A 27,421-nucleotide genomic window follows, 5' to 3' on the forward strand; every position below is an offset into this window, starting at 1 on the left:
ATTTTAAATCTAGGGGTTGTGATATTTCTTATATGTACCTATAATTAGTTTCATTCCATTGATATTATTTACATGTTATTTGGATATATATCTATCCATTTATAAATTATTTCATTCCAATAATAGAATTAATAAAAAATAAGCACATAAGAATCTTACTAACATTTTTGTACATTCTCAGTAGGAAGTAAGCATTATTATCCAGGTATTCAGTCTGTCACCACTTATTAAACTATTCTAAGGAGTTAAATTCTTCAGCCCCAAGGAAATACATTATCTCTACTCAGTATACATGCCTCCGATAATACTTTTGTCATTCTGATAAATAATTAGTAAAAAAAAATCTATATATGTATATACATATATATATAGTTTATGGCATATATGGAACCAGAAATAGAATATAGATTAACTTTACCAAATCACAGAAATAACTGGATGTTGAAATAGACCTCTTTTGTCAGGATCCAGAGGCAAAGATTAAAAACGTGTGTGTCAAGTAGCATATACCAAGGTCGGATGTAATAGTATTTATATAAAACCTGTAAAGAGGATAGTTAAAACTTGTTTAGGATCTATTTGTTGACTGGAATTTGAGATATTTAATGATAATAATAGTAATTATTAATATGTTAATACTGTATGTAATACATATAATAAGAAATTAGGAAATTAAGATACAATATATGTACACTTAAGATTTATGCATTTCATTTTATGTAAAAACAACTTGCTTTCTGGCACTTAAAAATATCAGTAAGTATATATCATTATCAGCAGCAGTAGTAGCATAAGCAGCAAAGTCATTATCTTGGCAATATTTGAATCAGTGAGAGAGGAAAGAAACACATGCCTATCCTTATTTTTTTGTTTGTTTTTTAAAATAAACTAAATATAGTCAAGTGATTGATGTTCTTAAAGATGTTAGAGTGAGAGTGCCCTTATATATGCTCTGGGAAAATAAATAGAGCTTTAACCCTAATGGTGAATGCAGTGTGTCCAGAAAATGGTACTGGCATTGTATTTTAGATTTCGTGTTATTGGTATTAGTTATACTCAGCTTTATAATCCCGGGACCAGATATTCAATAAATGTAGAAAAAAAACTGAACACTGATTCTAGGATTCTTTGCATTCCGAAATAAACAAAAACTTCTTTGTATTCTGAATCAAAAGGCTAAAGAATTGAAGTACACAGTACAGCCCAATATATGGTAGATTAAGATTTATGTACTTATTACTATGGTAATCACCCAGAAACACTGATGAAATAAACACAGGCAGCTAAAAGAGAAAAAAAATAACTAAATAAAAATTGGGGTCTCAGAAACCTTCCTAAATTCTTAAAAGTCAAAACTGGTCAGATTAAGCACAAACTTCAAAGATAAAACAAAACATCTAAATAAAAGGAAAACTTGAGGTGTTTAGCAACCAAGAAATTTCTCCAAAGTCATTTACTTGGCAAGACCAGAAAACTGCCATATTTGAATCGCACTTAGGAACACAACTTCAACTGGAGGGGCTACAAGAGTAACACAGAGGCTTAGTGTAAAGGCATGAAGAAAGCAACCCGTTTAGATTTTGATTTAGATTCGGCATGGCAGAGCATGAAAATTTCTTCACTGGGGTGAAGCATAAGGGATATTGAGACGAAGTCTAGATGTTAAACTCATTTGGTATGAGAAACAGTAGGAGGTAGGAGGTGTAACAATATATATTGCTTGTGTGAGGATAATGTGAGAAGAAGAAACAAAAAAAATGGGAACTATGAAACCCTCTATGGAAATACAAAATTAATCAACGCGTAGACCATTTGGTGAGCAAGAATCAAGTTAATGTCTGGAGACTTTCTCTGAAGGACAAACTAAAACTAATTTTTAGGTGTTCAAAAAGTTTATTATTTTCTAACTAGTACTGTAATATACTGATATGCATTAATTTAAAATATGAAATTATTTAAGACTTTTCAGAGATTTTACTATGCTAAGGTACATTTAGAATTTCCATGAAGGGAAATAATATACAGCATTTCCCAAACTTCAGCTAGAATTTTTTTTTTTTTAACTTTGAGACTTTGGAGCAACCAGTATTCCACAAAACCCTCTCAGAAATACTGAATTGAGATTGAAGATTGAGGGAAGAGAATAATACCCATCAAACACGTATATTGAAATAGAGGCACTTAGCTTAGTGCCATGATACCAAGACAAATAAGATATAGCCCCTGCCCCCAAGAACATACCTGTGGTCTCAGAAAGATGTCACAAAAGAAAGATTGACAGGGAGAAAAAAATAAAGAGAATGAAAGAGAGAAAATATGCATGTAGGATTCACTGGGACTTTACATAGTCTAACTTTGTAAAATTGAAGAAGAGCAAGGTTCTTATTTAAAGAAAATGAAAATTTTAAAGAAATTAAAATAAAATAATAAATAATTGAAAATAATTTTGAAAAGCTAAGTTACTTTTGTAAGTGAATGGTAAATGGGAAAAAAATGTTTAAAGACTAAACCAGTGGAAAGGCTCATATTTACCAATGGCATCCATCACAATGTTATTCATTTCAGGAGTATGAATTGTAAAGGCTTTTGAGTTGAGAGCCAAACTTTTTGAAATAATTTTCTTTCATTTACATATGATTCCTCAACTCAGTTACCTCTGCATTCTGGACTCACATCCTCAACAGTTTTCTTCTGATATTTCCCTGTGTCTTCTAGGATTTCTAAGTCCAGGAAATACTTTTTAGTATTTAAATAACTTGACCTGTTTAAAGCATTGAATACTGTTGATGACTCCTTCTTCATTGATAGGTCCTTGGTCTCCACAACAACCTCTCTATTCTTTCTACTTTGAAACTTCTGTGTCTGCTTCAAAGGCTTCTGTTTTATTTCCCAAGATTTTGGCTTGGACTTTTTTCTTCTCAGTCTATTCATTCTCCATGGCTAACATACCCCATGGCTTCATAATGACTGCATTTTAATTAGACCGTGTTGATATTTCCAGTCCATAATATCCTCCTGATTTCCAGACTAGGTCTCCACATACCTCCTCATCACCTCAACCCATATGCACTATGAGCAGTACAAACTCAAAAATTACATAACTGATCTCTGACTTCTACCATCTGTTTCTGCATTTATATGTTCAATATATATAAACACAACCTTCAGATAACTTGTGTGTCAAAAGCGAAATCTGTTAGACAACATCGACTTTAATCTCTAGCCCATCATATCCAATATGATGATCTCTAGCCCATTATCAAACCTGGCAGTTCTACCCTGTCTCAAAACTGTCTGTTCTGCCACCTGTGTCACAGCATTGGTTCAGTCCTCCTCACTGCTCACCTTGATGATTGGGTCAGACACCACAGATCTTATTTTAATATTGTTATTTTTGGTTAGAGGTGCCTACTTGGAAGCAACCTTTTTGGTATGTGGACATTATGAAACAAATACACACACACATATAGTTTTCGATTTCAATAAAACTACATAGTAATGTCCCAAAACATTTCCAACTTGTGAGTGTGATACAATATGGGACCAAAGAAGGTAGGTATCGAAAATGGATCCAGGCTGAAGGAACAGAGAATGAACCATCTGGTAGATAAATCACACATTTAAACTGTAAGATCCATTAATCTCCCTAAGAAAAATTGTTCTCTATTATCTGACAACTTCCCAGGATCTTGAATGGTCTGCCTTTCCAATACTCTGATTTCTTCAACTTTATAAAAATGTGGAGAAATGTATTTGTGCCCGAGAATGAGTCCTCTTGTAACTTCACAGGATTTCCTCAGTTAACATTTTAACATTTCTCCCACACATACACACTATATCCCTTATATTTAATGAGCTCACCCTTTTATAATGATGGCATTTGACAGTATGACTGATGCTTTCTCCCAGGCAAATGCAGTTATAACCAAAGTTTTAGAAATCTTTTTTGTAGATCTTATGATAAAAGACAAAGGACACATAATTTATATATTTATTAATATGTATCCATGCAAAAGAGAAGAAAAGGAAGACCAAAATTAAGATTTTCTCATAGTCATGGTTCAAACGGGGACAGAGTAAGAGGAAACGTTATGCACAAATTATTTGATAAGGAAAAATAGATTTCCATTTTAACACAGATTCTCCTAAACAGCCATGTCACAAATGCTTTGAACGTTATCAATCAAAATGTCCTACTGTTAATTCTTCTACTTAAAAACAGCCTCAGTATTTTCATATAAATGTAATTTTTAAAATAGTGGTACTTTTTTATTATAACAGTGTTGCATGCTAACTCTAGATAACAACAGAAATATAGAAAACCTGAAGTTAATATCACCATTAAGCCAACTACACCATACTTTTAGTTTTAATCTATTTCTTTTCATTGTTTTTTCTATACACACAGGTTTAACCAAGAAGCTAGAGAAAGAACGACAGAATGATCCAACATAAGTTAAAAAATTAAGAAGTTATAAGAAAAAACTTAGTGAAATATAAACTCACCTAAAATGGACTTGAAAAAAAAATTTACTTGAATAGGCTACTAAAGAAATTCTTTCTCAAATATAAACAGAGACAGAAAGGAGACAGTATTGATGTTAGGAGAGAGAGAGAAAACATGACAACAGATAAAACATTTGAAACATTACGTGGAATTTTGTACAAATAAATTTGATAAGAAAATTACTAGGTAAAAACATTTGGATGAGTCTGTTAAATCTTCAACAAATAATACTCTTTTAAACAGCTTTATTGAGAAATAATTTACGTACCATAAAATTCACATGTTTAAAGTGTACAGTTCCATGGTTTTTATGTTTACACAGTTGTGCAAACATCTCTATAATCTAATCTTAGAACATTTCATCATCTTAAAAAGAAACCTTGTACCCATTAGCAGTAACTCCCTATTCCCCATTTCTGGTTTTTTAAAACAGTGCCAGAACATAGGAGGAAAGGAAAGTTTCCAAAAAGGTTACACGAGACTACAAAGCTAGCGAAATAAACCCAGACAAGGTGTGCATGCATTGTCTATCTGTATCTGTATGTCTGTTTATCTAATCTGTTTCTCTCTACCAAATTCTCACTTATGAACATATGTATAAAATAGTAGATAAAATACTACCAAATCAAAATCAGAAGTTTATTGAAATAGTAGAACATCCTGATCAGGTACGATTTACTCCAGGAAAGCAAGGAATGATTAACTTTAGAAAATATTCATTCAGACATATTAAAAATGATCATCAAATGATCATCTTGAAAGATGTCAAAAGTACTTAATAACTCAAACATCTATTTTTTAAATGAAACTTTTAACAAATTTTAGAATTAAAAAAAATCCTATGCACACATGCAGCAGAAACCTACTTAAATGAACAGATGTCTGATAAAGCCAGAAACGAACAGGTTTGCCATCATCATCAAAAATGTTTACACACATTTATACACTGTTTAAACATGTTTAATTAGAAAATATAGTTATATGAATATACATAATACAAAAGTATATATAATTTGTTTTGATTTTCAACTTAAAAATAAAATTATAATAAAATCACATACAGAATAAAACATGAATATGTTACAAATTTGTATGTTAACACAGTATGTGAACATACATAATCCATATGTTAGCAAAATACGTCTATTCCCTGTGTTGCACCCTTAACCTTAGTGAAAGTCATCAGAATAATATATCTAAGAATACGAGAGGATTAAGTCTGGAATATCATCAAGTAGGAAATGTATTTTATACACAAGTGTTTCCTTCATGGAGAGTAACATAAGTAATGTTTGGGGGCTGTGGCTGGATTATTTTCAGTAATCTTATTTGATTTCATTCATGAATATGTATTTTTGTATTTTCCCTTTATTTCCTATACATTGTTTATTTGGAGTTTATTGTGTTCAACAGGGCTATAAAGAATATGACTGGGTTTTGTTTTGTTTGTTTGTTTCGAAATTGTGGTACTATGTCTCCTGCTTTGGCTCTTTACAATTATTCTAGCAAGACCGTGATAAATCTATATTCACAGCACCGTCCTGTGCAACAGGGTACATCAACTTGCCAATTTGATAGGCAAAATTTGTATTATCTAGTTTTAATTTTACTGGCTTTACTTGTTTTAATTTTACTGGTTTTACTGGAAGGGAGAATAAACATTGAGAAATATTTTATTAATAATTCAGATGTCTGAAGAATCTGGACATTTTAAACATGTTTTTCTACTAGAGTAATAGTGTTTTCTTGTTGACTTGCAAATTTTATTTTTATGTTTGTTGAAAGTTCTTTTTCTGTCTTTGTGATTTTAGAAAAAGTCATTGAGAAATATTTATTCATACCTAACATGTGACAGGCAGTAGGTAGAGACCAGAGATGCACAGTTGCAACCTTCAGGAAGCGTATGAAATACAGACATGGATCTGCTCAGTGTTGATATTACTGTAATAAGTGCTCTGGAACAGCAAGCAAATGCTGCTAGGGAGCAAAGAGAAGCATCCAACCAGAGTTTTTGTTGTTGTTGTTGTTTTTAATATAGTCACCTATGTAATTTTTTTTTTCCTTTTAGAATTAAATTCTTGGGAAGTAATTGCCCATCCAGAGATCAACTGCATGTACATTTGTATTTTGTTCTAGATCTTTATATTTTCTTAATTGTGTTAACAGTGTCTAGTTGGTATTGACTGTGGTCTAAATGGTCTAAATGTCACCTGCACAGCTTATGTTTTTTTGTATTTTTTGTATATGTATATGCTGAGATAGTCTCTGTAGTCTGGTATAGAGGTGTTTCATTTAAGTAGTCCATAAACAGAAGGGGGAAAAAGTTTCTTATTGGCATCTCTGAAAACAGTATAAGATAGTGGGGAGAGAAGGAAAGGAGAGACAGAGGAATAGTGTTTTTATCTACACAACAGTTGTCACAGAGTATAGGGATAACCACTTTGGTTGCTGGTTTTGTTTTGTTCTTAGAACGTGTTTTGGATCTCTGAACAAGAAAGCAACACAAGAGAGATATAGTGCTTTCCTACGTTTGTTTGACGGCTTAGGTCTGCATTTTTTTATCACAGAAGTAATGGTTAGGCCGCCAATCACTTTTCTCAATCCAGCTTCACAAATAGGTAGAAGTTTCTTGTAGATTCTTATGAATAGGTATTCCGTCTTGACATTTGGATGTTGTTAAAGTATGTTTTTTTTTTTCTTAATCTGTTAGGTCCTTTAGTAAGAGGTTGGGAGAACGCTGTCAGGCTGGTTAGAAAAATGAAGCTTGCATAAGAAGTCCAAGTAGATTTTATAAAAAGTAAGTTAGATATGTTCCCCCTGATTGAAATCTCATTGTCTTAAAATGTAAATCCCTTTGTTTGGCAGAGAAAGTAATGCTATAGCCCCCCAGCATATTTTCAAACCCATTTCCAAACTTCTCCATCAATTACAATCCATACTGAGACCCAGATAATTATCTTCAGTTGCCCCAGACTCCATGTCCCGCCTGTGCTTCAATCAGCTCACCTTTATTGAGTACCTAACGCCACTAATGACTTAAATCCGTTCAGGAATCATTTCCTCTGGCCAACCTGGGCAAAGTCAACCCAAAATTAGCTCCTCAGTTTTCCCTAGAGTATAGCAATTGTCACACGATGTTGTAATTGCCTGTTTTCCCTCCAAAGACTGTGACTAAATGTTTATCTCCATTATATCCAGAGTCTGACACAGTACCTTTAACATCAGATGTTCCTTGATATTTAATCAGTGAGACAATAGAGGAAGACTGTGTTTGAAGAATAAAATTACATTCTATATCCAGATAAGATGGGAAATGATAAATACAGAGAGTGGGATTCAAGAGAGTAAAAACCTGGGATCTAAGTTAATAAAGGAAGATATGTTTTCATCATTAGTAAAAGCGGGTAACTGGCAACTCAAGATGGGACTAAGAAAAACAATGGGAATATTAGATAAAAGTTATCTATTTAGAGATGTGTGTCATGATTTGCAGGAGATCAAGCACACAGGACTTTAGCACAGCTGGTGAAGGTAGTGCTTTCAATAAAGGGAAGCAATGCTTGTATAACCTTTTTACAGCTTTTATACAAGGCCTATAAATTCACTAAGTAAATTAAAATGATTGCCTCTGTGCTCTTCACTGTGTATAGTTAATTGTGTATTTTATAATACAAAAAATTAACAGAGGCAAATTAGATATTATAGGTTAGAATTAGTTACTTTGTAACTTTTTCCAAAAATTACAAAATGTACATAATTGCATGAAATATAAACTCATGTCACCTTAGTATTATATCAGTTCTTAAACTCATTATCTTAATCAAAATAATTAAGGATTTAGTTATTCATGGACTCAGTAAGTTTTCTCACCTAGGTTTGTGTTTGTTATATATGTGCCTTTTAAAAAGCACAGTTGTATGAAAACCTACCAATGCCTCTGATATAGAATATCTTTGGGATGGACAGGGAATGTATACTTTTTTTTAGGTGCTCCAGGTGATTCTGCTGTACACTTAAGATCACAGATACAAGGCATAAGACAAAGCACTCTGTTGCTAACTCTTGGAACATAGTCTAGGATGATACTATTATTTAGTGTATATAGTAATAGAAAATAAATAAAACAAATATCTGAATAAATATTAATGTACTTTCACCACACTCAGGAAGTAGTGTCCTGAAAGTTCCCCTTGTCTCAGGGCTCCAGGTGATACTGGTGCAGTGAAGTCAGCATGGTAGAGTCCCCTTCTGACACATCTGATTTCTACACTGTTTTGCAGGTATGATTAGCAGGGAAAAACCTCAAAAGACACACTTGTAGTTGTGGTGTTGCAGTCCATTGACTGTTCCTTTTAAAAGACTACCAACCTCCTTTTTCAACTTCTGCTTGGCTAGGAAGAGATCAAGGTCCACACGTGGTTCCTGGCTTATTCTCTCCCAGGGCACACTTCTCCTGGTGATTGATAATATGAAAGAGACAACTCCAACACTATGTCTCTAAACAAAGTTGAGAGAAACTATGTCTCTAAAGAAACTCCAACACTATGTCTCTAAGTGTGAGATTTCTTACACTTAATGGACAGAGTACAATGCAGTGTGTTGGGGTAAAAATATATGCATTAGCAACAGTGTGTCATCATCTGGACAGTTCCACCGGATTCCCTAGATACTCATTCTTCGGCACTCCTGTGCAGTCACCAGACGTACAGCATTAACTTCCAAAACAAGCAGAGAAGGTCCTCAATTAATTTGATTTTCTACTCTTTTCCCCTTGGATATCACCTTATAGTAGAGATTCTTTTTTTTTTAATTTTATATTGGAGTATAGTTGATTTATGATGTTGTGTTAGCTTCAGGTATATAGCAAAGTGATTTAGTTATACATATTCATATATCTATTCTTTTCCAGATTCATTTCCCATATAGGTTATTACAGAGTATTGAGTATAGTTCCCTGTGCTATACAGTAGGTCCTTGTTGATTATTTTATACAAGTAGCGTGCCCTTGTTAATCCCAACCTCCTAATTTATCCCTCCTCCCCCCACATTTTCCCTTTGGCAGCCATACATTTGTTTTCTATGCATAACAGAGATTCTTAACCTTGTTGTTTGTTCCCCCGAATCATGACTTTAAATGCATAAAATACTGTAGATAGAATTGCAAAATAAGCAATTCTATTAAATATTGTTATCAAAATACAAATTGTATTAAGGCCTATGCTTATTTTTTAACATATTAAGCAATAAAATCTGCTAGTAAGTCTAGGAGCTGCTTTGATTATAAAATTGTGATGTGTGTATATGATATTGGAGATCTCTACAACAACCATGATAGGAAAATATCCAGTTTCTCCTAGTGAAAAAGTCACAACCAGTGCTACAGTTGTGGTTAATAATGGTTGAGGGAAATAATGTCAGCTAGAGGTTAGTGAAAATAAGAGTGTATCTTCTTCCCTTCAAAGTTCATGAACTCCCCACCTCCGAATTCTATCCACAGACCCCAGTGGGACCCCCACTTGAGCCACTGCCTCATGATTTTTGCTGATGTCAAAACTACAAAGCAAAATGGCCTCTGCCCCTTCCAGGTCCCGCCATTTCTAACTAGCAAACAGGCCAGAAAAGTTCTGGATCGGGCTGTAGCAGAAATGGTTAAGGTTTAAGATTGGCCACCATGATGATGTGGGTGGGGAAGTAATGGGGAAAGGACATGTGCAGATGGCAGGAATCTAGAACATCATTGGCCCTCTGTATCACTGATACCTTGGTGTGAAAGCATCACTTACAGATGAGAGTCCTTACCAAGCAGAAAGTAGAATCCCAGATTAGGAACAGCCTCACTTTATTTTACACAGGAAATCTTTCTGTCTCAGATTTGGGGAATTAAAATGATTCCCCTGGGTACCAGGAAACACCATCCTAAACCAGAGCAGAGAACAGGTTTGTCCATTTTATAGTAAGCATTCAGAAGGAAAAAGGCCAGGTTTTTCCCAGTGAGTACAAATATTAGAGTGAAAAACAAACTATAGATAGATCCTATCCGAAAGGGCCAGGTCATAAAGGGTTGGAGAGCCAGTGAAGTCTACCAAAGCACAATTCCAAATTCCCTAAGTACATTTCAAAGAAAACACAGCCTAATATATACAGTTAAAACCTTTGTAGTTTGGACCACAATGTTGGGAAGAGGATTACTTTTAAGACATGACCTTGACTTAGCTGTAGCACTATCCATGACGCTAGCCATAATATTAACATTCTCGTCTGGAAAAGTACTGGTGCAATATGTAAGTTCTAGTAAGCCTACTTGAAACGATTACATCTTTTCAAAAATTATGTAATGCTTATTTACGTAAAATTGTCATATTAATTGCCAGGATTACATAAAGATGAGGAACATCTAATAGGAATTTTAACCAGACATCATTTGTTAACTTGAGTCAATAAAGGCACTACTGGCATACCACGTTTTATTGCACTTTGAACATGATTGCTTTTTTTTTTTTTTTTTACAAATTGAAGGAGGTTTGGGGCAACCCTGTGTCAAGCAATTCTATTGGTGCCATTTTTTCAACAGCATTTGGTCGCTTTGAGTCTCTGTGTCACATTTTGGTAATTCTCACAGTATTCAAACTTTTTCACTATTATATTTGTTATGGTGATCTCTGATCTTTCCTGTTAATATTACAAAAAGATTAAGACTTGCTGAAGGCTCAGATGATGGTTAGCATTTTTTAGCAATAAAGTATTTTTAAATTAAGGTATGTACTTTTTTTTAGATAGCATGCTATTGCACACTTAATAGACTGCAGTATAGTGTAGACATAATTTTTATATGCACTAGGATACCAAAAAACTTGTGTGACTTTATTGCAATATTGGCTTTATTGTGATGGTCCGCAACCCAACCTGCAACATCTCCAGGGTGTCCCTGTGTGCGTGATGGTTGACCATGTTGTCTCTAGCATCAAAATCCCAGCTCTGCTATTTACCAAAGGTGTGAACTTGAGCGAGTCCCCCAGTGCTTAGTGCCTCAGTTTCTTTATAGGAAAAATGTGAATGATCCCAACAGAAACTATTTCAGTCTGTGAGAACTGAATGAATTAACCTGTGTTAATTCCATTAGATAAGAAGCTTAGGTAGAAAACTATTCTGCAAATAGCAGCTGGTAATTTCTATATATGTGCCACAGTCATAAATAAATGGAGAAATCCCTATATTTCTTTAAAACGTGTACTGTGTAGTATTGTCACTAATTCCAACCAAACTTTTCTTCTCTGTCTACAACTGTTTTAGTAATGTTCATTTTGTATTAGGAATTCTGCCTTGCATCTTCTATTACGAGAGCAAGTTTAAGAGAAACGAGAAGGTTTGGACTTTGGCAGGAGGGCAGCTGCTTTGATACATCTTGGTAAATCAGTTTCTGCTGCTGAACATGATTCTAGCAGGAGATGAACTTGGGGATGATTAGAAAGGAAGGAACCATGCCCTGGGTGAATGACATTGGCCACAGTGACCAATGAGATCAACTTGTTAGATAAGTATCTTGTCTTTCCTGATCTCTGTTTCCTCCTAGGATTATAAACTCTTGATCTTAGAGAACCACTTGATGTAACTCCGGATGTTTTGCAAGGTTAAAAAAAAACCAGTTTTAGCCTCCAATAGGAATTCAGAAACAACTTTAATTCTTCCCTCATGCCTTCAAAGAACTGTTACCATAAGATCCAAACACAGAACAGAGTAATACTTATTAAGATTCTTTCTCATCTACTCACCAGCTCTCCAGCTGTCAGCAATGTTCTAAATCTGGGAAAACTGTCTTACGAATTTCCTGTGAACTCCTCTCCTGGGCACATTGGCTCCCTCTGTGTGGAATTCCCTCAATTTGTCAGAGTCTAGGCAGGAAGTTTGTGTTCTGCTTTTACTAAGTTCTCTCTATTCTCCATCCTTGGGATGCTCGTTCACAAACACCCCCTCTGGCTCACCCACATTGAGCTTTCAGTGGTGGAATGGAGGCCATAGACACACAGCTGGCAAAGAATCATCTTCTCCATCACCTCTTGCAAACAGTAGGAGGTGGATTTGTGGTTTCTACATGCTCCTTCAATCTCTGACCTTTTCTGTTTGTGTTTCAGCAATCAGAAAATGTTGGCCTCCTGAAACAGAAGGAAGAGACCCCCATGTAGGCTCTTCTTCCCTTTTCCTTTGTTATCTCTTCAATGTGGGGAAACAGTCATCATAGGTACAGGCACTAGATTCCAGTCCAAGAGAATTAAATATTTGCAGATGATTCTTCCTAGGTCTTAGAAAAGTGGATGAAGTCAGTAAAACGGTAACAGCCTTTTTTGACTTTGTCTTTCACATCTACTGAAAATAGCACTGAATTTAAAAGCCACAGTATTCATACTACGAGAGATTGTGTAAACACTACTCTCAGGACTGCCGCTGTGTGAAAACAAAAGATATGGCTGAATGGTAGACCATCGTATTATTTCCCCTAGCATGGTAGAATGATACAAGTCAAGCATCAAACTTTGAGACAGTTTAATGATGACCAATTCAGTGATACTAGTCTGAAGTACAAAAAATGTAAGCGATCTCTAAATTCCAAATGCCTCCACCCCAAACTGGTGATGGGGAGGTACCAACCAACATCATTCTCTATTCTTGACTTAAACTTTGAAGGTCCTGGCACAAAGCTAATAATAGTTTGCTTTCTATCTCTTTCTGTATCTCATCTATAGAGTCTGTAACATCTTTTAGCATTTTAGAATGAATACTTCCATGTAAGCTTTTAACATAAAATAAAAAAGAATCTTATTGCACTGAGCACTGTCTACAAAAGAGCTCCTCCCCATGAAAAGGCTATTTTAGTTTTAAGTTTTCTACCTAAGCTTCTTATCTAGTGGTTTTTAAAATAAGAATCATAGATGACTAAACATAAAAAGAGTTAGCAAACACCGATTTCTTCTCTTTGAATTTATCACCATTTACTTAAACGCAGTTTTCTCTTTAACTTGTATGAAATACATTCTATGTTGAAAAAGGACTTGATTAATGCATTATCTCTTTGGCTTGGGCAAAGAAACCATGAATATATGCTAGACTAATCATTCTCTGTTAAAATCCAATGCTTAAGAATATATATTAGTCTACATTAAATAATATAGCAAAACAGACATTTTATCAAAAGTTACAGTAAGATACAGAGTACCACATTTTGAATCCAGATTAGTTCAAAACGTATGATTTAATCTGAATTGGTAAATAGGATTAAGTTTTTATAATAATGATGGTATCTATTGATATGTTTTATTGATTGTGGTAATATAAGAAGTTTTTCTCTGACAATACTATTTTACATTAGCTATTTAATCAGTGTTATTACAGACTTACTATATGCTAAACACTTTCATCCACTAATGCCACCTCTCTCTTGTGGATCTAGAAATTTACGTACAAGGGGAAACGTCTAGGATGGTCTTTTTCATTATGCATTTAATTATTCATCAATGTTTTTATTACACCCAACTACTATACGCTTTATTACTTAAAAAAGGAAAATAAGAGGGATTGAGGAACATCAAACTATAGGGGGAAAGTCTTGCATTTTTATCTTGTTATTGCCTAGTACTTGGGGAGAAATAATTCTTTCAAGAAATTTTTTTAATAAAAGCAGTTATCGTATAAAATATGTTGTAAACATATGAGCAGGAAGATGTCTTCGAGGTTGTAGTTGTTCAAACGGTCACTCAGGAGGTAATAATGCCATTTATGCAGGTGAATGAAAATCCAAGGAGGTCTGTTCTTTTCTTGCATGAATAGGCTTTGCCTCTGTCCATCTGCAGAATAACAGAGCTTAGTTTAGTCATCAGTGCCCTAGATTATGAAATTTACAACTAGAGCTTTTCTATGACTTTCATTATTCACTAGCCTAGTGAAAATTCAGATATTAAATAGGTTTGTGTGTTTTGTGTTGTATTTTAATGCAGTATGGCCAACACTATTATTTTGAGACAATTTACTTCTGATTAAATGTTTAAATCCAAACAAAATGTTATATTCTTTATTTACCCTAATCAGAACTTTTTAGAAGACAATCAGATAAAGTTTACAGAAGGCAAGTCAAGGGGAGAATTGCATTAAGTACCTAGTTATAAAAGTCATGACACCTCTTACAGTGTTCTTGTATTCATATTTAAGCAAGAAAAGCAGGATTCTTCAATAAGGTGGAAATACACTGATTTTTTTTAAGACTCATAAAACTTTATGAGTTTTATAACTCACAAATACCTACTGTATATCCACAAATTAAGTAGAATTTTTGCTGCAATATTAAGTTTTGTAGATAAAAATGTAAAGGAAAATAGATCTTGAAGAAAATCAACACAGTACTACATAGTCTTCTAAAACAGCATATATATAATTCCAGTTAAAGAAAGGGAAACTAACATTTATTTAATGACAACTCTGTGCCAGGCAGTTTTACATATATTTACTAATGTGATCTCCTTAAGTTTGGTATTTTAAATTCTATTTTTAAAAATAAAGGAACTGAATCTGAGTGGTTAAGAACATTGTCCAGAGTCAAAGAAACTAAATTTGCATGGCTGAGAACTTTCTCCAAGGTCATGCAAATAAGAGTTGTCAAGCTAACTTCAAGACCATAGTTCTTTTTTAATTTTTATTGGAGTATAGTTGATTTACAATGTTGTATTAGTTTCAAAGCCATAGTTCTTATCCCTGGATGATACTGTCAAATACATAGTTCATTTTCAGTACTACATAGTTCATTTTCAGTGAACCAGCATTCCACAGGGCTTAGTGGTTACAGTGATAATTAAAAGAAAAGGTTAATAATTTTCTGTAAAGTCTTCCTATTTCAAACTAAGACCGGGAATTTGTCAGTTAATCGAAAAACTTGGTTAGAACACAAAGTTTTAAAAACTCATAGGAGCATATAAATATATATATATGTTCAACATTTTATTTCAGTTAAATATATAGAAATGCACATTCATTTGCCAAACTTTTGATTAAACCAAGTTCCTTTTTTATTTTTTTCAGACTGCTAATTGGAGTTGCACTTCATCTTTCTTACATAAACACCATAAACTTTTATTACAAGCTCTGTTTAAGATTGCTTTAATTCAATCTGGGTGGAGATTTTACCCTTTGATTTAGAGGTGCCTCTCCCACCCCAAATTTGACATAAGCTTTTAGTACTAACATTTAACAGACTTCCCAAAGTATTCCATTTAATTTATTTATAGTAAGCCAAATTTAGTTTTATTCACAGTCACTTAATAATTTAATTGAATCATATAATTACAATAATAAATACAAACTGATTAGGGAATAGCTAAAACCCAGCTAACAAGAGCAAAGATCTGCTTGAGTGTACGGCACGTTGTCATTTTATCTAGATCGGTTGTTGAACAGAGGCCATAAGAAAAGTTTCCTCAGACAACTGAAGATCCTATTCACTATAGAAAGACTGACCGTACAGGCAGAATTTAATAGAAGTTGGGCCGGAAGATGATCTTCTGCTCAGAATTAGTGAGTAGACATCAGCTTAGAAATCATCAGTGCCCATCTTCTCATGAGTTAAAATCAAAATGTTTGGAGGCATACAGAACTTAATTCAAAAGAATTTTGCTTCCAATTTCTGAAATCCCCTTTTGATTTTCTTTGGGTGAAAACAATCAAGGATACAGACTAGGAGACTGAATAGAAGAATATTGAAAGGCAACTGATACCGCCAGTTGATTACATCACAGCCCATGGGTTTTAAGAGACCCAGGAGAGTTGGAAGTTTTAAAAGTATTGATCATGGCCCTTAAAGAGGCTAATGCATTTTAAAGTCAGTCCGGCACAGTTAGTAAACAAATGGAATTGTGCTTGAATACATTTCAACTTTGTTTTGATTTTCATGGTAAACTGGCTACAATGTTATGGTATGGTCTTCTGTGGTAACACAGTAAATAAAAATCCTTCAATGTCCCAGTGTACTCTATTTCCAAGACCTACAAAGTGTAAATTTATTCTTCAATTGTGTTGATGTATTTTGATCATACCCTCCAAATTCCTAATCAGGAAAGCCCAAATTGCAAAAACTAAATATCATGATACCAAAAAAATATCTATATGTAAATTGTATCTAAGAGATTACCATATTAGTTAAATTTATTCTGCAAATTCAGACTTCATTTTGTAAAAGAAGAACTTTTGGTTTTTAACTATTATTTAAATCATTATAGTATATTCTAGCCTGCCTGGGAGAGTATAATACATAACAAATATTTGATGACACATTGAAATTCTCCATGATTCATCTTTAAGATCTACTATATTAGCAATAGTTTGGGGAAGTCTTCAGTACCATCTGCAAAGAGAGGTGTCATAGAAATTGATAAAACTTTGATATTTAGCTGCCTTTTATTTGAAAGAATGAGGAGGTCTTTGCCCACATCACATATTCACAAATAATGGACACAGTCATTGCCTTAGAGGCTGCTGTGTGAAAACCAATCCTTTTAATCTTGTTGCCAGTGCTAAAAATTTCCCTACGCCAAAATTTCCTTGATATTTGACGGTATTTAAAAGATCTTCTTGCTTTGTCTGCTTCACCTTGTGGGCAGAAAACCCACCATCTTTACACTAGTCTTAAGCATTTTTAGGTGAATGAAATTTATCTTTTTCATCACATAATTGATACCCATAATATACCCATAATAACCCAGTTAGATACAAGAATTCACAGGCTGATTATGGTTGCTAACTGTGATGGACAGAATAGTGCTACTTCCCCAAAGGTGTCCATGACCTAATCCCTAGAAACTTTGAATATGTTTGGTTCTATGACAAAGTAAAATTAATGTTGCAGATAGAGTACTATGAACCAATTGATGTTAAAACAGGGGAGCTTATCCTGGATTAACCGGGTGGGCCCACTATAACCACAGGGTTATTAAAAGTCTTAAGGAGGAGAGGGCTTCCCTGGTGGCGCAGGGGTTGAGAGTCCGCCTGCCGATGCAGGGGACGCGTGTTCGTGCCCCCGTCCGGGAAGATCCCACATGCCGCGGAGCAGCTGGGTCCGTGAGCCATGGCCACCGAACCTGCGCGTCCGGGGCCTGTGCTCCGCAACGGGAGAGGCCACAACAGTCAGAGGCCCACGTACAGCAAAAAAAATAAAAATAAAAGTCTTAATTAGGAAAAAGAGTCAGTATCAAGGTGATGCCATGTGATGCCCACCTGCTAGAGGAAGAGGCCCCCGGGAGTCAAGGCCTGGGGGCAGCCTCAGAGGCTGAAAAGGCAAGGAAACAAATGCTCCTCCCAGAGCCTCCAGAAGTAAACCCAGCACTGTTTATGGCTTGATTTCCACTTGGTGATGCTTGTGTCAGAATGTGACTTACAGAACTATAAATTATTGAATTAACTATTATTTTAAGCCACCAAGTTTTGGGCCAATTTGTTACGGGCAGCAATATAAAACTAATACACAGACTTTTGGTGTATCTTAATTTTTTCCCCCAGTTTTAATGAGGTCCGAGTAATTTAAATGAATTATAATGAAAAGAAAGTAAAAGAAATATTTAAGTTACTAATGTTTATTACCAATTCAAATAATTTTTGCATATATCTATTAAAATAGAAATTTGAATTTTGAAATTTGAAAAAAATACTAATCAACCAGTTTGTTGGGAGTGATTTTTCCCCCAGCTTTACTGAGATATAACTGACAAACAGCACTGCATAAGTTTTAGGTGTACAACGTAATGATTTGTTTTGCAAATGTTATGAGACGACGACCACAGTAAGTTCAGCTAACATCCTTCATCTCATACAGACACGAAAAAAAAGAAAAAGGAAAAATATTATCTTTTTCCTTGTGATCAGATCCCAGGATTTACCCTTTTAACAACATTGAAATATACCACACAGTGGCGTTAACTAGAGTCATGTATTTTACATCCCTAGTGTTTATTTATTTTATAACTGGAAGTTTGTACCTTTTGACCACCTTCATCCAGTTCCTCCTCCCTCCACTCCCCACCTCAGGTAACCACAAACTGGATCTCTTTTTCTTTTTAGATTCCACATATAAGTGAGGTCATATGATATTTGTCCTTCTCTCTCTGACTTAGGTCACTTAGCATGATACTCGCAAGATTCATCCATGCTGTCACAAATGGCAGGATTTCTTCCTTTTAATGGCTGAATAGTATTCCATTGTATATATATACCACAATTTCTTTAGCCATTCATTCATTGATGGACACTTAGGTGGTTTCCATATCTTGCATATTGTAAACAATGCTGGTATGAACATGGGGGTGCAGAAATATCATTAACATAGAGTTTTCATTTCCTTCAAATATATTCCCAGAAATGAAATTGCTGGATCATGTGGTAGTTCTATTTTTACTTTTTTGAGGAACATCCATACTTTTTGTCACAGTGGCTGCACCAATTAACCATCCCATCACTGCTGCACAAGGGTTCCCTTTTTTCCATATATTTGCCAGTATTTATCATCTTTTGTTTTTCTTATGATAGCCATTCTAACAGGTGTGAAGTGATATTTCATCATGGTTTTGATTTTTTATGTCTCTATAGTTAGTGATGTAGAGCACCCTTTCATGTACCTGTGAGAGTGATTTTAAAGTATCATAAAAAAAATTGCAGGTACTTTTGTTTGACATTTCCCAAACTGTGCTTAGAATGGAATATTTTTTGCCCAAAATTAAAGAAACAAAATTACAAGAATGAAAATTAGTTTTAGCATTAGTCATCATGGAATAATAATTTTTTTTAGTGTCAATTTATGACAAATATCATTCTAGCTTGTTTTGTTTAAAATATATTTGTGTTAACAGAATATTTAGCTCATTATTACATCCTTATTTAGGTTTCTAAATTTCACAATGTATTAATAGGGCAATTTTTCTATACATTCTTTTTTTATATTCTTTTCCATTATGGTTTATCACAGGATATTGAATATAGTTCTCTGTGCTATACATTAGGACCTGGTTGTTTATCCATTCTAAATGTAATAGTTTGCATCTATCAACCCCAAACTCCCATCCATCCCTCCCCCAACCCTCACTTGGAAACCGCAAGTCCGTTCTCTATGTCTATGCATCTGTTTCTGTTTTGTAGATAGGTTCATTTGTGCCATATTTTAGATTCCACATATATGTGATATCATCCGGTATTTGTCTTTCTCTTTCTGACTTATTTCACTTAATCTGTAGTTGCATCCATGTTGCTGCAAATGGCATTATTTTGTTTCTTTTGTATGACTGAGTAGTATTCCATTGTATATATGTACCACATCTTCTTTATCCATTCATCTGTCGATGGGCATTTACATTGTTTCCATGGTTTGGCTATGGTGAACAGTGCTGCTATGAACATAGGGCTGCATGTGTCTTTTTTTTTCTTTTTTAACATCTTTATTGGAGTATAATTGCTTTACAATGTTGTGCTAGTTTCTGCTGTATAACAAAGTTAATCAGCTCTATGTATACATATATCCTCATATCCCCTCCCTCTTGCGTCTCCCTCCCACCCTTCTAGGTGGTCACAAAGCAGCGAGCTGATCTCCCAGTGCTATGAGGCTGCTTCCCACTAGCTACATATTTTACATTTGGTAGTGTATATATGTCCATGCCACTCTCTCACGTCATCCCAGCTTACCCTTCCCCCTCCCCGTGTCCTCACGTCCATTCTCTATGTCTGCATCTTTATTCCTGTCCTGCCCCTAGGTTCTTCAGAACCTTTTCTTTTTTTTTAGATTCCATATATATGTGTTAGCATACGGTATTTGTTTTTCTCTTTCTGACTTACTTCACTCTGTATGACAGACTCTAGGTCCATCCACCTCACTACAAATAACTCAATTTCATTTCTTTTTATGGCTGAGTGATATTCCATTGTATATACGTGCCACATCTTCTTTATCCATTCACCTGTCAATGGACACTTAGGTTGCTTCCATGTCCTGGCTATTGTAAATAGAGCTGCAATGAACATTGTGGTACATGACTCTTTTTGAATTATGGTTTTCTCAGGGTATATGCCCAGTAGTGGGATTGCTGGGTCGTTTGGTATTTCCATTTTTAGTTTGTTAGGGAATGTCCATACTGTTCTCCATAGTGGCTGTATCAATTTACACTCCCACCAACAGTGCAAGAGGGTTCCCTTTTCTCCACACCCTCTCCAGCATTTATTGTTTGTAGATTTTTTGATGATGGCCATTCTGACCGGTGTGAGGTGATACCTCATAGTAGTTTTGATTTGCATTTCTCTAATGATTAGTGATGTTGAGCATCCTTTCATGTGTTTGTTGACAATCTGTTTATCTTCTTTGGAGAAAGAACCCTCAGAATAGGAAAAAATATTTGCAAATGAAGCAACTGACAAAGGATTAATCTCCAAAATATACAAGCAGCTCATGCAGCTCAGTATCAAAAAACCAAACAACCCAATCCAAAAATGGGTGGAAGACCTAAATAGGCATGTGTCTTTTTGAGTTATAGGTTTGTCTGAGTATATTCCCTGGAGTCTGACCACTGAATCATATGGTAATTCTAGTTTTAGTTTTCTGAGGAACTTCCATACTGTTTTCCATAGTGGCTGTACCAGCTTACATTCCCACCAACAGTGTAGGAGGGTTCCCTTTTCTCCACACCCTCTCCAGCATTTGTTATTTGTAGACTTTTTAATGATGGCCATTCTGACTGGTGTGAAGTGATACCTCATTATAATTTTGATGTGCGTTTCTCTAATAATCAGTAATGTCAAGCATCTTTTCATGTGCCTGCTGGCCATCTGTATGTCTTCTTTGGAGAAATGTCAACTAAGTTCTTCTGCCCATTTTTTGATTGAGTTGTTTGGTTTTTTACTGTTAAGTTGTATGAGCTGTTTGTATATTTTGGAGATTAAGCCCCTGTCTGTTGTATCATTTGCAAATATTTTCTCCCATTCCATAGGTTGTCTTGTGTGTGCGTTTTTTTTTTAATGGTTTCCTTTGCTGTGCAAAAGCTTGTAAGTTTGATCAGGTCCCATTTGTTCATTTGATTTTATTTCTATTGCCTTGGGAGGCTGACCTAAGAAAACGTTGGTATGATTTATGTCAGAGAATGTTTTGCCTATGCTCTCTCCTAGGAGTTTGATGGTGTTGTGTCTTACGTTTAAATCTTTAAGCCATTTTGAGTTTGTTTTTGTGAATGGTGTGAGGGTGTGTTCTAACTTCATTGATTTACATGCAATTGTCCAACTTTCCCAGCACCACTTGTTGGAGAGACTCTTTATCCCATTTTATACTCTTGCCTCCTTTGTCAAAGATTAATTGACCATAGATGTGTATGTTTATTTCTGAGCTCTCTGTTCTGTTCCATTGATCCATATCCCTGTTTTTGTACCAATACCACACTTTTTTGATTACTGTAACTTTGTAGTATTGTCTGAAGTCTGGGAGAGTTATGCCTCCTGCTTCATTTTTTTCCCTCAGGATTGCTCTCACAATTCTGGGTCTTTTATGTTTCCATATGACTTTTTGGACTATTTTTTCTATTTCTATGAAAAATGTTATGGGTTATTTGATAGGGGTTGCATTAAATCTGTAGATTTCTTTGGGTAGTATTGCCATCTTAACAATATTAATTTTTCTGATCCAAGAGCATGGGATATCTTTCCATTTCTTTGAATCCTCTTTTATTTCCTTTATTAATGTTTTATAGTTCTCAGTGTATAAGTCTTTCACTTCCTTGGTCAGGTTTATTCCCAGGTATTTTATTTATTTATTTTTTTTGGTGTGATTTTAAAAGGTACTGTTTTTTTACCTTCCCCTTCTGGTATTTCATTGTCAGTGTAAAGGAATGAAACATTTCTGAATGTTAACCTTGTATCCTGCTACTCTGCTGAATTCACTTATTACATCTAGTAGTTTTTGTGTGGAGTCATTAGGGTTTTCCATATATAGTATCATGTCATCTGCATATGGTGACAATTTTACCTCCTCCCTTCCCATTTGGATACCTTTTATTCCTTTTTCTTAATATGGCAATTTTTAAGTTTTACCAAAAATATTCCATTTCTTTTGGGAAAATATGATAATGATAAACTTACATTTGTGTGCTTATGGCTAAGTTATTTAGTTAGCAAACAGTATCTAAGTGCTGACCCTGTAATAAATGCTTTATAAACATTTGTTCTTTTAATCCTCATAACATATTTATGAATGAGCTATTATTAATCCCATGTTATACCTGAGGAAATCAAAGAATAGAGAGGTTAGGTATTGGTCCAAGGTCCAACAGCAAGTAATGGAGTCAGGATTTGGACTCAGAGATACTGTGTACTCCTAACTGCTCTGCTCTCTCAAGGTCAGGAATATTCTATGAATCTCATATGATTGTGTCAACAACTCCTCATAATGTCTTCCTGTAGGTATTATTATTAAACCCATTTGCAGTGGAGGGAATTAAGGCTTAAAGAGGCTACATGGCTTGCCCTAAGCTCTCTGCTCTACAATATTTTAAATTTCACCAAATGGGCTTTTGTATCTTGTGGTACAGTAGAATCAATTTTACTAGCTATACAGTTGGTACATAATATAGTTATACAAGTAAGAGATCGTGACCAACCCCAATCTTGCCTCATCCTACAAGGTTTCGTTTGTGCTAAAAAAAATTGCCCACCCCTAATCTTGGGAGCTTGGAAATAACAGGAAGTTTCAGAAACATCTGAACACCTAGCTAGAGTGGGCAGAGGACAGGCTAGAATCATTACCTGCCCCAAACCTCCAACAAAGCAAAACTAAATTTTCTATTGCAAGTCCAGAACACTATGGTTCTAAATGTCAAGAAAGAGAATGTTAATGCCACTAACATCTGCAAGGAATTGGCTTCTCCTAAAAAAAAAAAAATATATATATATTAGTGTTTTAAAAATGGGTTTATATTGCTTACTTTGATTATGAACTGATAAAGCACAGAACTATCAGAAACCCAGCTCCTTTTAAAATACAGGCTGTTTCACTGTGTTCTTTCCTTCCTATAATCTCTTTCTGATCAAATGCAGACTATTTCAGCCTGCAATTTCCAATTTAATTCTTGTCTTCATGTGAGTTATTAAACTGGACTCCATTTCAGGAACAACTGAGCCAACACTGGATCCTTGGTTACCAACCACGGTAGATAGCCATCTGCTTGAATGATTTTCACCATACGTGTTTAAAGAAAGACAATGTTTTATACAAGCTTGATGTTGGTAATATTTGAAAATCATAAAAGAAGAGGAAAATCAGAGTAAGCTGTAAAATTGCAAGCAAAATCGAAATGATAAAAACATAGTTTTAATCCCAAGAGTTAGCAGAGTTTAGCGAATTTATTTCCTATCATTCCCAAGAAAACTCAGGTTCAATTTGAAAATAGTTCCCAAACTGGGAAGAATTAATTTCTTTATCAATTACAAATTAAATCCTGAAAATCATTCTGAGCAAACCAATTGTGATTTGGAATGAGTTTTTCTTTTTGGTTCACTCAGTGGGTCTTTAAAAATAATTCCCTTAGGCATACTGAACTCCATCTGCTTTTTCCAGCACCTTTTAGTAACATAGTAAAAAAATATTCAACTTAAAAGCTTTTAGCAATTTTTTTTAATAACCTGAGTATAAACAAATTGCACTATTACTGTTTAAAGATTTATTTTCCTTGGTCAATAAAATTAACTTTCAGTTAAGTAATACATAGGGTCCCATGATATGCTTAAATATGGAAAAAAGGTAAAATTAGATCCAAAAAGTGGGTACAGGAGAAAACCCATGTAAAATCAACACAGCAGGGCATAACAAATATTCCAAAGAAAGTACATGAGTTGAAATTTATCATCTATCATTATGCCTCCGAATATTATTTTTATAATATGTCTATTTTTATGGTTTGTAAAGTACTTTCACCTACATTTCTAGAGCTGATTTTTACAACAGCCATGCAGCCTGCTGAGTTCAAATATTATCTCAGTTTTACCAATGTCAGAACTAAAGCTCTGAGCAGTAACAAACGGCCAAAAGCCACGTAGCTGGTGGTGATTGGTCCATGTTTTTTCCCTTCTTTTCTCTCCAAAACTCGGACTCTTTCCACCAAGGCTTATCACCAGCTCTGTTTAAGCTTATGTCTACAGAGTTTGGGAGACGGCCCCAGTCTGAAACGTTCCAGTGAGGAAGTATGCAGTGAATTGCTGCATGTGTCACTTGGGAGGGGGCCAGTTTTGTCTATTTCCAAAAAGGAGGGAGGAACAGATAAGAAGATGAAGCAAGGATGCCAGAAAGGAGTGTTAGAGCGTTGTCTGATTGTTCGGACAACTTGCTGCCCCATGCATGATTCCAATCCTACCCTCACAATCTTAAAGGATAAAGAGAGAGCAATTAGGCGTATTTCCTAACAGAGCAATTAAATGACCTTAACAGGATAATTCAGGCAGTAAGTGAAAAGAGGAAGCAGTACAGAAGCCAGGGAGATCAGCGTGCTTCCTGATCTTTCCAGTAATATAAAGTTTCCAAATAATCAAATAAATCCAAATTTAAATGTAAAGATGGAACTTTATTGCAAACTTACATATGGAAAATTTGTTTGGCACATCCAGTACCTCAAAACGTCATTTTCAGTATTAGTTTCTGTATATATAAAACTATGAGCTACCAGGAATATTAAATTACCATAAAATATAACTCCACTTCATCTAGGTAAAGTAAGATTACTGATAAATTGTAATTTAGCAACTGCAGTGGTGCGGACTAAAACTACACAAGAAATTGATGAAGCATTGAAGATAACAGGCTGTGATTTTGAAAAATTGTGTTGCTGTCAAAGTAAGCATCTTGAATTAAATTCTAATGTGAAGTTAAAATTGTTTTGCTAACTAATCTAATAAATCATATTGGAAAATAATTTAGTATAAATGAAAATCAGCTGCTTTCTCATCCCTGGAGTAGTGCAATGAGAAAAAAAAATCTGATTGAGATATTTGAAATAAACATTTATACAAATATTTTAAAATAAACTTGTTCATGTATATGTTAATTTTCTTTCAGAATAAAGAATTTGGTCTGAGGTGAAAAAACAATAGAAAGTATGATCTCTTAATGTTCATAGTGAACATACTATGCTAAAGAAAGCTAATCTTTCCAAAGCAAAGTTTGGTTGTCAAGAAGTTTTTGAGCTTCCAGCAATGTTGTCTTTTTTTTCCTAATGGCATCACTTTTGGTGGGACATTTTGCCCTTTCACCACAAGCTGAATACCATTGTTCTGTTTCCACTGGACAGGGAAGGGACAGTAGTGCCAGGTGGCATGTTCTGTTACATGGTGTTCATTAGGCAAAAAGTTTCTTTTCGAAGAAAAAAATGACATTAGAGTTTGCCTATGGTTCTCTATGCCCTGATCAGTGCTAAGATTTAAGCTTTAATGATCCTTTAAGAATAAAGGAAGTGTTCTCCTTTACATTAACTTTTTCCCCCAAGGTATTTTTCCTCAATATATTATCCCAGCATATGACTCAAAAAGCCCACCATAAGACCAGTCTAGCTCTATGATATATTATTATATACTCAACTGAAAGCAAGAAAGATTGGTTAGCAAAGTAACAACAACAATAATAAAAAGTGAACGGTTCTACCAGAGGGATTGTCGTTTTCTATGCCTGTAGCTCTTCCCCACTTTCCTCACCCCAAGAAAAGTAACAACCTCTTATGGAAGATTAGATATTTTAGATATTGACCTCATTGAGTGCTAAAGCACAACTAATGTTTCTAAGTACTTTCCATTATTCTTAGTAAAATATAAGAATAATTAACTGTATTTGATGTGGTCTGTTGAATTCAATTTTACCAGTAGCTGCTCCCTGCCCAGTGTTTGGTTTTTTATAAGACCGTAAGTATACAGAGGTGGAATTTCATCAAAACTATCATCATGACATTTGTGCAAGTATTAGAATACTTGGGGTTTTTTGGTTGGCTTGTTTCTGTTTGTTCGTTTTCTCCTCACAAGTGGCTATAAAGACTGGCTATTGGCCTCTGATCCAAAGTTAGGGTAAATGAAGTATATGTAAGTTTCCTCAGGCATAAATAATAAGAGTATGTAATTCAAAGGTTTATAGGGACCATTTAATAGGTTAAAGCATCTAGTCTGCTTTTAAGGGTACTGGGCACTAAAGTGTTAGCTATCATATGGATATTTCAATCATGAGGAAATAGAAGAAAGTCAAGCTGAATATTTAATAATTACCTCATTACACTACTCCAGGGACGAGAAGCCAGCTGGTTTTCAATTATACAAGTATTTTCCAGTATGATTTCTTAGATTCTGTTATAGTTATCCATGTATCGCCTCTGAGCTTTAAATCTATTCTTCAGCATCTGCTCTGTGATAATGCATGGTGTTCCTTTCGGCATTTCTCCGCCAAGATTGAGCACGATGTTAACATTCCTCAGTAGAGGGCGATGGAGAGACAGCGCGGGCGGGAAGAGGGCGTCTGGCTGCTTCCAGCTGCCACGCCCTTGGTCGCAGTGCACATCTGAGAACGACTGGTGATGGTCGGCTCCAGCCTTGAGACCAGAATCTGTGGTCCCCAGCGACATGACAGTTCCAGCCCAGGCTGGTAACTCCCTCCCTTAGCCCTCCCTGTGTGGACAGTGTAAACCCCTCTTGTCTCCACCAGTGCACTAGCCCCTTCCACATCCCCGCCTACCTGCACGCTGCACGGTGCTTCCTCCTTGCCTCGTGGCTGTGGACGGGATCTGGTCTGGGCAGGTCAACGAGCTTCTTGGCCGTCCAGTGCACTACAGCCACACCTTCTCCCACAAGGCCTGAAGCCGAGCCCTGGGGAGGTTCCCTGCAAGTTTGCTTCCTGGG

General features: G+C 35.1%; 1 protein-coding gene across 1 annotated transcript in view; it reads left to right on the forward strand.

The window, feature by feature from the left end:
• Positions 1-27,421, forward strand: part of GPC5 (glypican 5) — a 1,366,876-nt gene that overhangs the window by 1,057,898 nt on the left and 281,557 nt on the right. The window lies entirely within an intron of this gene.

This window comes from Lagenorhynchus albirostris, chromosome 18 (assembly GCF_949774975.1).
Source record: "Lagenorhynchus albirostris chromosome 18, mLagAlb1.1, whole genome shotgun sequence".
Classification (NCBI taxonomy): Eukaryota; Metazoa; Chordata; class Mammalia; order Artiodactyla; family Delphinidae; genus Lagenorhynchus; species Lagenorhynchus albirostris.